We start from the raw sequence: 12852 nt of genomic DNA on the forward strand, positions 1-12852 counted from the left end.
TTGTCAAGTTGACCAACTAGGTCATTGTGGCTCTGCTTCTCTTCTGGAACTTCGTCCATTGGTTTGTGGCGCTGGAAAAGGAACAGGTCATTTCCACTGGCACACACAAAGATCTCTGTGACTATTGTATATTGGAGGGACTGGAGGGCTTCGTCAACAGTGGAGACAACATTATTGCAGAAGAGAACTGGATAATTCTCTTGATAGAAAATATTTGCAGGACTGTAAGGATAGGTGGGAGAGTGGGACTAGTGATGTTGTTCTTGTTGAGAGCTAGCATGAACACAATGAGCTGAATGGCCTCCCAATGGGCTGCAATCATAGTATGATTCTATAAATTGACAAGTCGCATTACTGGCACCAGCACATATTGGGACATCATGCAACCCAGTCATCCCATTGATGTGGTAGACAGAAAATCAAATTCACGTGCTTGCAAGAGTTATCTGCCACCAGTACAAACTCAGGAAACCATCCCCACGATTCTTACATTAACCTATTCAGGGTAAAATCTATTGAGACACTAAGAAAATCCATAAGCAATGTGAAAACAGATTGCTGAGCCATTTCCAGCCCCTTTTCACTGTTGCAGAAAGCCTAAATTACCCCCATTGTATATTTTTCAATACAGTCACATATGGCGCAGTGTACAATAATGGCCAAAGACTTGCACTCAGCATTAAAGTAATGCAGCTCTGACTATTTAATCCAAGTTAAATTTTCTGGTTCCTCAGCACCTGTTCCAATCTTGTGTCACAGTCTTAGTAACCAAAAAAAATACCGTCATATTGTACAGACATGCGGGCATCTCCTGTGGGTTTGTTTGCAGTGAGTCAGCAAGAGTATAAGCTATTTTGACAGGGGCATTTTATCATGTATCTTTAATTTTAATCAGTAATATATTTTAAATTGCCAGAGCACTGGCTTTATCTGCCAAAGACTGAAGGAAGTTTGAGTGAATCGGCTGTTCACACAGTCGACATGTATTCACTTTATCACCAATTTAATCCAAATTCTAATTTTAAACAGTGAGCTGAGTGCTTGTCATCACTATAGACAGCTGTTATAGCAGCCAGCTGGAGACCAATTTCAATGTTAAATTGGGCAGAGAGAGAGAAAGAAACTGATTAAAATTTCATTCTCGTGTCTTGCCCTCCATATAGTGTAAGGTTCTGCTTGATCGTGTTTCTCCTCTCTTGTAATTTTCTCACAGGTTTAATTTGTCTCTCTCTTTTGAATATATGCTTTTCTCTCTCTCATTTCTTATATTGACTGGTACACTTTCAAATCCCTTTGTTTATCTCTCTCACTAGCTATATGTAAATAGAATATCTGCCTGTTCCCACATTCCTGTTTGTGGGACCTTACTGTGGAGAGGTTGGCTGCCATGCTTCCTAACTGACAGCAGTGAGTTCAGAAGTTACATCATTGAATAAAAGCATTTTGGGATGGTTGGATGTTGTATGTAAATGCAGGCCTCTTCCTTCCAGCTTGTGTTCTTACCATGCACCCCCAACCCAACACAAAACCCTCTTCCCTCGTCACACTCATTACTAAGCCTTCTCATCTTCATACATTGGTTAATTTCCAAGTGTGATGTAAATCAGACAGGTGATGTCAGTGGAAGACTTGATCAATTTGTATGATTAATTGTCAGTTCGGATTGGGTGGCTAGTTGTCAGGGGAAAGGAATGCCAGTGAGTGCAAGAACAAGGGCCAATTCCACCTGCCGGAAACACCTGCGAAACATGTGGTTGGAAATGCTGGCTCCATCAAACACATGAGCACCTGCAGAATCCAGCACCAGGGATGTGGTAAGTCCTAGGTGAAGTGATTGCTGACAATTATTGTTTAAGTTGTAGATGGTTCGGGCATTAGGGTAGGAAATCTGGATACTGTCACTTCTACGTGGACTAATGGAGTTTTCGTTAGCCACAAGAGGAAACTGCATTACTGAAGCAGCAAAAGAATGACCATGTCCTGGGTGCCACAATTTGGATGTTGCCTTTTGAACAGGTCAGGATCTAGTAAAGATTGTGCTTCCCTCAGATGGCAAACATGTTCCACATGAAATAAATCAACCCACATTTCAGTCAGAGCTAGGAGAGGAGATTTAAGCCAAGAGTCTGGTTCTGACCTGATGATGTGTCAACACCAGCCAATTTTGGAACGGGGAGCCCTTACAGCTCAGCTCAGCTCAGTTTTCAGAATATCTTTATTCATACATCACGTTTTGGCTTCTGAACTTATTAGTGAAACAAATTCACTCCCCAAAATTGTTGAGTTTTGCCTCAAGGTCTTGTAATCGGTATTAGCAGAATATCTATTTATGCTGTCATGTTTTCTTAACTATTCCCATTTTCTTTTCAATACAGGCTTTCCCCTGGTTACAAATGCCTGTACTTGCAAACCGATCTCCATAAAGCCTATTATTTTTTAAAAATCGAGTTACACACAATGGTTCGTACTTAATTAAGTCATCTTAATTATTAATTAAGTTCCCTTTTGGTATGCAAGACATCGATTGGAATGAGGGTGAGTGTTAACCTTTAATCATTATTTTGTTTTGCGGTTTAAACAGTTTAAGAAATGTTTCTTTAATGTTTTTTATACCTATACACACACACACAAATTCTCTCACTTTCAATCATAAATACTGTGCTGTACTGTAGTTACACTTATTATTACTGTATTTAAGATGTCTTAGGTAAAATATATACTATATACTAAGACAAACATTTGACTAATTGTCGCTAGATGTGAATTGTACATAACTGTTCCCACTTACATACAAATTCAACTTATGAACAGACTTAAAAATGGAACTCATTCATAACCTGGTGGCTTTCTGTACTAATTACAGATATTGGAGCCAACCACAGATCCGTACAATAAATTGAAGACCTGGCCTGCCACTTTGAAGAATGTATGTTCAGCAAGAACATTCTTCAATAAAAAAGCATGATTCGAAAACAAAAATTGTGCTGCAACAAAATATTTTCCCTCCTTCAACCAAAATCAAATAATAAGCCGGCAAAGCATGCCTTATGATTCAAAGAACAATTGTGTTGTAATTTTAACCATTCAACATTATCACAAATTAGTTCACTAGTTTAACTTGGCTTGTGCTGTTGCTTTTAACTACAATATTCCACAACTGAATTAGTACTTAATAAGGGTGAACAGTTTTCAAAGGTTTGTGGTTTGTGATGTTTTGTGTAAATTTTCACAAAATAATCATAGCCCATAGTGTGAAAAATATATAATTCCTTATATTTAGTCTTTCAAGTGAAGAAAATAATATAATGTAGGGCAATTTTCATGCATTCATTCGAGTGTACACTGAGGTAGCCCAGGCAGCAGTGTTCATTGAGAAAACATGCGCAAGAAGCCTTTGTTGCCTCTAAAGGTGTTAAAAGTTTAGAGGGTCAAAGAGGATAGGTGCTTCTTTATATCTGAATCCTCATTGTTTGCAAGAGGGTGGCATGGTGGCTCAGTGGCTAGCACTGCTACTTCACAGCACCAGGGACCGGGTTCAATTCCTGCCTTGGGTGACTGTCTGTGCGGAATATGCACGTTCTCTCCGTGTCTGCGTGGTTTTCCTCTGGGTGCTCATGGTCCAAAGATGTGCAGATCAGATGAATTGGCTATGCTAAATTGCCTATAGTGTTACGTCCATAGGCAGGGGTAAAATGCAGGGGGATAGATTACTCTTCAAAGGTCAGTGGGCCAAATGGCCTATTTCCACACTGTAGGGATTTTAATCTAAAATCTTGATCTTCTGTATTAAGCTTCATTAGATCTTCTAGCTTTGTTGAAAAGTGCTTTGAGAAGGCACAACAGATATGTTATCTCTCTTTCTCTCCATTTCATATGCAAACAAGTACGAAAATGCTTCCTGAATAAATTAACTACTTTTGAAATGTTGTTATATAGAACAGTGAAGACTCACAATCAGCAAGGTGATAAAGAAGTATTTTGATGACGTGCATTGACAGTTTAAATTTCAGAACCTTTTTCTCCTTCAGCAGCTCCTTTCCACAACCACCTGACCAGATCCTGCAACCCCTCAATTTAAAGTCTCATTTGGAAGACTCCACCTCTTCCCATGCAGCATTCGCTCAATGTTGCAATGTATTTTCAGCTTAGGTTGTGTACACATATTCTGGGATGGGCTTTGAACACATATCTCTTTTAGTTAAAAGTAAGAGTGCTGCCAAGATGAAAGAGAAGTGAATAGATGATTTACAGTGTGGAAACAGGCCCTTCAGCCCAACAAGTCCACACTGACCCTCCGAAGAGTAACCCATCGAGACCCATTCCCCCTGAATAATGCACCTAACACTATGAGCAATTTAGCATGGCAAGTTCACCTGATCTGCACATCTTTGGACTGTGGGAGGAAACCAGAGGAAACCCACGCAAACACGGGGAGAATGTGCAAACTCCACACAGACAGTCACCTGAGGTGGGAATTGAACCCGGGTCCCTGGCGCTGTGAGGTAGCAGTCTAACCACTGAGCCGTCGTGCCACCCCTGTTATATTGCATAGAGTGCTTAGTTTGGACTTCAGAGTAGAATATATATTTGCCTAAAATGCAATTTATATAGGATGACACAAATAGCATCTACTTAAAAAGTTGTATGATATTGTATGTGTTACATTGCAGTACATTTTCAACAGTGCATGGAAGGATAAAGGAGAACTAGATATTAAGTGTGAAATATAATCTTCTGCATTGATATCCCACGCTTAGCAGAAGTAGTCTAGATATTGGTGACATAACAAATGAGAAATCCATGCATGATACATTTAAATTAAGCAGAATATTTAGCAAACACTGCATCCAATTGATTTTATTTCTTGGAATCATTAGACCATACCACATTCAACTTTTTCTCTTCTGGATGCTTTTTGTTTCCTTCCTTTAAATGTACTTGCCTTTGTTTTCTCTTTCTCTCTTCCTCTTTTCTATATAATTTTGTTCTCTTTCACTCTGGTCAGTCCTCTGCTTCACTCTTGCCTCTGCTTCAATTCTAACTTGGGTCTGCTTTCTCATTTCTGTCTCCTTACACAGAACCAGGAGCCAGAAAGGTTAACCTTTTAGGACTGAGATGGGGAGAAACCTCTTCACCCAGAGAGTAGTGATCCTGTGAAAGTCGCTACCACAGAAAGTGGTTGAGACCAAACATGACGTGTTTTTCATGAAGGTGGTAGAAATAGTTGTTGTAGCTGAGGGGATCACGGGATATGGGGGGAGGGTGGAATTAGCATATTGAGGTTGATGATCAGCCACGTTCAAAATGAATGAAGGAGCTGGCTCAAAAGCCAGCTTGAATAGTATGCTATTCCTCCTATCTTCTACGTTTCTATATTTATCAAATATATTAATCTATATTTGAGTCTTGAACTGTTTATTGCACTGTACAGAGAGCAATCTCAGGAGGGACATTGGAGCAACAGTACGTGCTCAGATGCAAGCCAAAGATACTACTTTGAGGTAATGTTTTCCATCTTTAATAGCCGCAACGATGGCAGTATTTGTTAAAATTGGTCGAAAGGTGGAGATAGGCTTAAATTCCAAGCATTTTCCTATCTGAGTTACTTTGCATTCCATTTTAGAAAGCAACAATTTATTTTGTTGAAAAATTGCTGTGTATCCGTAATGCTTTATTGATGATTTATTTGAGAAAGACTAATCCAATTTATGGAAAAACTAAAAGGTAAAGAGGGATCTGACCAGTTGAACCACAGTTAGTAGGTTTTGTTTCCATTGCTAGATTTACTGGTTCAGTGCTAATATTCATGGTGGGGAACACCTTAATCTGTGGTTTCCAAAGGAGACTTCACATCTGCTGCAACCACCATGATCAGGCTTTTCAGCAGTTCATTACATTACATTCGCTACACGTCAATCAGCCAAGCTAAGGGTAGATCAGACCGTTTTAAGTAGACAATCGGTAAAATCTACTTCTCATCTGAATATTTCATTCTTCCTCAAGGGAAATCAAACATTTCAAAGTTTGTGTGTTCAACTGAATAATCACAAGTAAGAGTAAGGTAAAAGTAAGATTTATGTTTCACGAAGAACGACACAAGCAGATGTTTTGCACAATTCTCAAGATTTGAGTCATGATCCATGTTTTATTTTTGACTTTGAAACTCAAGATACTTTAACATGGACAGGAAGAAAAAAAATGATTTTAATGCTTTGGACCAATAAATCTGTCTTTCAAACTCTGAAATTGGCTGAGACAATGAATCTGGAAATAGAAATTTGTAGCTGTGCTCAATTCCGAATGGTATTTTACTCTCCAGAGCTGGATTAATAAATTTGGCTGTTACTTACTATAAGAAATGGCTAGTCAGCCAATTGAAGAAAAAACAAATATTGTAGTTGAGTTCCACATCTCTGTCTGGAAGGTGAGAAAAATTCTACAGCACAATCACACTGATTACCACTGAAGAAAGCAGAATTTTGATGAGATTAGTGTTCAACTTTCTAAAAGTAAGAACATCCCGTTGTTACCAAGATAACAAGATAAATTCTAGAAATGCAAAAGTAATACTGACAGTGATAAATGTAATTGCTTTGCCACTTAATTCACAGTCAGATTATCTTTTTGCTATCAACTTTGGAAGGAGTACTTGATACAGCTGAGTAAGTCAACCATAGTTCATTAGACGTCATCAGTTTAACTCGTGCCACCGTTAATTATACAGTTGCAGAAAAGTGGTTTGATTAAATTATAAAAATGAAAGAAACTCATGCTATACAAAGATTCATGCCCATTAATTCAGTCATTGAATTTAACAGGTCCTTAATTTATATTTCAATAACCTCAGGCCTGGCAATATATTCTGAGCTAGTGGTGAGGGTATCAATTGATTGAAGGAAGATTCCAACCATTTTCCTCCAAGAATAGCTAATTCAGATCATTTGGTCTGTAGTTATCCCATTGAGATATTCAACTTGTTTGGCAATTCTTTCAATAAGGAAAGCCAGGTAATCTGGTTGACGTGCCTGGATGAATAAATGTGGAACGTATCTCTTTCATGGATATAATTTGTTTATGGCAATTGTTAGCCTTTTAAGCACTCAACCAATGTGTTGAGTTCTAACATTTATGCAGAGAGGATGACTGTTTCACTAAGATTGGGTGTTATCAATGCCGGCCAGATTTAGCAGTGGATGGCATTCTAACCTGTGGATCTTTTGGGTCTTCATTCAAGCTCAGGTTTGTAACATTTAAACAATAAAACAAAGAACTGCTGATGCTAAAAACTTGAAAGAGAAAACAGAAATTCAGCAACTCTGGCAAGCAACTGTGAAGAGAAAGCACAGTTATCGTTTTGGATCACTGGTCAGCAATTCCAGTTTTCGCTGCTATTAAGCAATGTCTATCAATCCACTGTATATGACGGTAAGGCTAGCAAAATGTTCTGTACTTTCTCGGCTTCAACCTCCCAGCAGAATGCTAGCACATGACTACTGAGCGAACTGCTACATCACAACCAACTTCAGAGGCTCGTTTACATATTCATTCAACCTACTGATTGGTCTAGTATTTGTTATAACCAGTTTGATAATCTAAAAAACAAAATTTGATGGCTATACATAAACTTGCAGCAGGAATCTTTACATGAGACTGACAAATATATAACAGGTGCAATGCCTCGACTGAGTGTCTCATGGTTTGGTTGTATAACATACATGATCAGCTTCTATGCAATGAAAGCCACTCTGCCACACAAAATGCGATCAAGCAAACCACTGATCTATTGAAACACTGCTGCTGCCTTGACTGATGCAGAGAAGCCCCACAGTGTTCTGTAAAGCGATTATCAAGATTCATGTTGACATGCTGTATACTGCACAACCTCACCCTCGTGAGGGTGTAGCATTTGCTCACTGCTTTACGATAAGCTAGCACTTCCTGCTTTGATCCAGCTAAAGCTATTACTGGACAGGTCAGATAGAGGACGAAAATCTGGTTTGATAGATCTTTTCTTTATTTAACAAGGTGGTCTTATTGACAGATTCAATCAATAAGCACATCGATGTGGACCTAATATACCGGCCATTGCATTGGACAGCTGGAACTGACAACCGGAAACAGCAGAGACAAACCACTATGAATGCCGGAGGAAACATCACAGAAGCGCTTCACAGGAGGTTCCCAAGCACTGAGGATGTCACCTAGACAGGGGACAAAACGTCTGCAACACAAATTCCCAGCTCGGCGAACAGAACCACAACAAAAGCGTAGTGCTGCAGGTTTGAATTTAACAATAAAATAGCAGTTTTTTTTACAAAGGAAAAGATAATATAGAATAAGCCAAGCTATTTACATAACACACAATTTATAAAAACTTTGAAACACACAGTTAAAATTACAATTCCATCTATTCTAATAGCATCACCTTACAGTACTCAAACACCACAGACAGTACACTTATCTATAAAATTTGTAGGTTTCACATAGCTGTTTCCTTCAATTCTTGAGAATTTGGTAACCTTTTCCATGATAAGTAACAAAACTGAGCTTAGACTTTCTCCACATTAAATAACCCCTTCACAATTCCAACCAAATACTTTCTTCTGGAACTTTCAAACATCACATTGAAGTAGGAGAAAGTGAGGATTGCATATGCTGGAGATCAGAGTCGAAGAATGTGGTGCTGGAAAAGCACAGCCAGTCAAGGAGCAGGAGAATTGACGTTTCAAGCATAAGCCCTTCATCAGGAATGAGGCTTGTGGGTCAAGGGGGCTCAGATATAAATGGGAGGGAGTAGAGCTGGGGGGAAGATAGCTGGGAATGCAATAAGTAGATGAAGATGGGGGTGAAAGTGATAGGTCTGACAGGAGGGTTGAGCAGATAGGTGGGAAGGAAGATGAATAGGTAGGACCGTTTAAGACAGTGGTGTCAAGTTGGGAGGTTGGGACTGGGATAAAGTTGGGGGGAGGGGAAATGGGGAAACTGGTGAAATCCACATTGATCCCGTGTGGTTGGAGGGTCCCAAGGGGGACGATAAGGTGCTCTTCCTCCAGCCATCGGGTGGTTATGGCTTGGCAATGGAGGAAGCCCAGGACCTGCACATTGAGGTAACCTATTTCCTTAATTTTCTGAACTATAACAAACTAATTTCTCAAGGAGAAATGGTTTCATATATCTAACCTTAACAAGGACTTTTAGAACTGACAAACAAAAGCTTTCAAACTCTGGGTTTTTCCACTGAGCAATAGGAAAACAACTTCTGATGCTTTAAAACTGAAAGCAAGCTAATACTTTTCAGTGTTTACTGTGTTCACTTATAACATATTTCCACTGCAAGCAAATCCCAATTATCATCCCAGGAAGTCTCTGCCTCTCATGGTTCAAAAAGAATTACCCCATGATTCTAGAACTACTGCTGTTGATCATTCAACCCCATCCTGCATACAGATCAAAACATAGGCCAGGCTAGTTAAGGATAGCAGATTTAATTCGTGACAGGACAATTATAAACTAGATGGATTTTTATGATAACTGAGAATAGTCACATAGCAGCCACTGGACTAGCTTTGTTCTTAATTCCAGGTTTTTTTAATCTGAATTCAAATTTCACCAGTTGCTATGAGCACTAGTCTGTGACTCTGGATTACTATAGCAAAAGCAAAATACTAAAGATGGTGGAGATCTGAAATAAAAAGAGATAACACTTGACAAACTCAATGGGTTTGGCAGCATCTGTGGAGAGAGAGAAACAGTGTCCAATGACTTTTCTTTCAAAGTTCCAAAGAAAAGTCATATTAGACTCAAAGCATTAACGCTGTTTCTATGCTCACAGTTGTTGCCAGACCTGCTGAGTTTCCCTTGCACTTTCTGTTTTCACTTTGGATTACTAGTCCAGTGACATTATCTCTAACCTCATGTGTGGGAGCTGTAGGAATGGAAGGAGATGAAAAATATTTGGCAGCACCGGGTGTGGGTAAGCTGTTTAATCAAGCTTTTCATTTTCTCATCAACCTGTTTTGAGATGTTACCACACACCCCTGAGCAGGTGAGGCATGAACCTAGGCCGAGTGGCTGAGAGGTAGGGACAGTACCACTGCACCACAAGAACTCCCTATTTCTGGAAATCTATATTTTGAAATCAGCCTGCTCATGGATGTTATTACACACCTCTGGAGCAGATGGGACTTCAACTTCGATCTTCTGCTCCAGAGGTAGGGACAGTGCCACTGCACCATGAGGATGCTCCAGTCTTTTGGTTACCTTTGACAGTATAGGGATTCAGGCCTCTAAGGTCAGACATTTTGAATATTACAAAATAACCTGGGTGATTTAAAGGTAAATTGCAGCTTTTAACTTGCAGAACTCCATAACAACCAGTACTGCCTTGGAGCTTGGGACCCTAAATTTCTACTCGGAACCCCATTGGTGGCCATGATCCATGGTTTGGGAATCCCTGTGGTAAGCTATTAAAGAACAAGAGGATGAACTAATTTTCTGCAGTGCAAGCTAACTTTAACTGCTGCTAGCCTGTCATGCTCTTGGGCTGACTGCTAAGGTGTACAGTCCCTTAACAGCTTAATCAGTGCTGACAATGTGCCACAATTACAGTGATTCAGCTGCAGCACAAAGCTGACATGCTTCCTTGGATAGACATAGTGTAACTATGCAACATGAGCCATGTGTCTGTTCTGAAGAATGTGCGTCTTAATGAATTATACACAAATGCACGTAAAACACCCAAGGATAATGTGTGTTAAACTAATGTCCCAGACCATCTCCCCTATACTTAGTAATGGAAGCTAACTACTGTATGATGTGAATGGGGAGAAATGGATTTAAAAATAAATTTAAGCAGCCTCCTTGACCAGACAATTATGCACAGTCCTTCTATTCCTTTCCCCATTTTGTATGTATTTAGTTTTCCATTAAATGTATTCATGCAATTCATCTCAACCACTTGCTGTGATAATGAGTACAACATTCTCACCACTTTCTAGGTAAACGGCTGACTTCTCATGATGAAGCTGTCTGTAAGCAAATGTATTTTCAGCCTAGTTGTTTTAGGAAAGGCTAATGTTAACTTTTATATGTAAAGATAATATGACACATGTTGATCATGATATTAAACTATGCATGAGAGTTAACAGTGTGTGAACATGCTATAAAATGTTGCAGGATTAGATCAGTACCATTTATCATCAACTGTACAAGGGCCAAAATTAGCATCTCTCTATTATGAACACAATGAAATAATAAAATTATTTTGTAGATTTGTGGACCACCAATTTATTTTAAAAATGCAATAGATTGATTGTGTTGTCATGATTTGGCTGTTTTGTTGAAGTTCTGGCATTGACCTCGGTGTAGGTCTGCCAGAATGGTTGGGAGGTATAGTTTATGTTCATGGATGAATGAACTTATGCTCAAAACAGTCTCGAGGAGGAAAGAAGAAACATTCTTTCTCTGTAATGCCAATGAAAAGCTATTGATTGCAAGAGAGAATTGCTAAAATGCTTCCTTATAAATAGTATTTTTTTCCTTCCAGCTCTTGTTCTTATTGATGCCCCAAATTAGACTGGTCCTTGTGCATTTCTAGTTATATCAATCAACATGACAAAAGCTCTGCCTAGGTTCAAGTTAAGCCCTCCTACTCTTATCCTTTCCCTTTAGGATACTAAAATACCTACCCAATCCATATACTGTTCAGCAGAACTATTAACTTGCTCAATAACATCTCTTCCCAGCTTTTGATACCGAACGGTGCCTCAGTGGATAGCACTGCTGCCTCACACCACCAGGGTCCCAGGTACAATTCCAGCCTCGGGCAACTGTCTGTGTGGAGTTTGCACATTCTCCCTGTGTCTGCTTGGGTTTCCTCTGTGTGTTCTGGTTTCCTTCCACAATCCAAAGATGTGAATTGGCCATGCTAAATTGCCTATAGTGTTAGGTGCATTAGTCACAGGGAAATGGGTCTGGGTGGGTTATTCTTCGGAGGGTCGGTGTGGACTGGTTGGGCCAAAAGGCCTGTTTCCACACTCTATGGAATCTAATCTAATCTAAACCTACCGCTGACAGCTGAATCAAAGTGCTCTAATCACCAGAACAAGGCATTGTGTTTTTATGTAATACCTTTCAGACAGAAAAACACCCAAGGTTTTAAAGCAATAATAGACACAGCAGGTGGACTGTTATAGGGACTGAACAATGTAGGTTAAGGAAATAAATGTGGCAGAATTGCATGTGAGGTTCAGTGAGTCTACCTCAATATTGGGAGCAACTTGGATAGTTTAACAAAAGTTCTGGATGTCAAGGTAAGGTTCTCGTAGGGCAGCAGCTAGTTTCTTGTTAAGAAGGATAATTGCTTGCTTATAACCTTACAAACTCCACATCTTGTAGCATTAAAACACAGCTTCCTATGCTACCATCTACTGTGAACAAACTAAATACAGGGAATTCTTGACAGGGAAGTCACAGTGAGTATTCAACAACTTCAGCTCACTGCTTGCTCCAAAGGATTTCCATGTTTCCCAACAAGCACAAGGACCCCAGGGCACGTTTCATGGACACCAGCCAAATGTACCCCATGTCCATAGACATTGGCATCCAACATTGGTCAACAAATAAGAGCCCTCATGTCACATCACTAGTTCATTTATAGAATAGCGCTGAAAATGTGTTGCTGGAAAAGCGCAGCAGGTTAGGCAGCATCCAAGGAGCAGGAGAATCGATGTTTCGGGCATAAGCCCTTCTTCAGGAATGAGGAAAGTGTGTCCAGCAGGCTAAGATAAAAGGTAGGGAGGAGGGACTTGGGGGAGGGACGTTGGAAATGCGATAGGTGGAAGGAGGTCAAGG

The sequence above is a fragment of the Chiloscyllium plagiosum genome, chromosome 20, assembly GCF_004010195.1.
Source record: "Chiloscyllium plagiosum isolate BGI_BamShark_2017 chromosome 20, ASM401019v2, whole genome shotgun sequence".
In the NCBI taxonomy this organism is placed as follows: Eukaryota; Metazoa; Chordata; class Chondrichthyes; order Orectolobiformes; family Hemiscylliidae; genus Chiloscyllium; species Chiloscyllium plagiosum.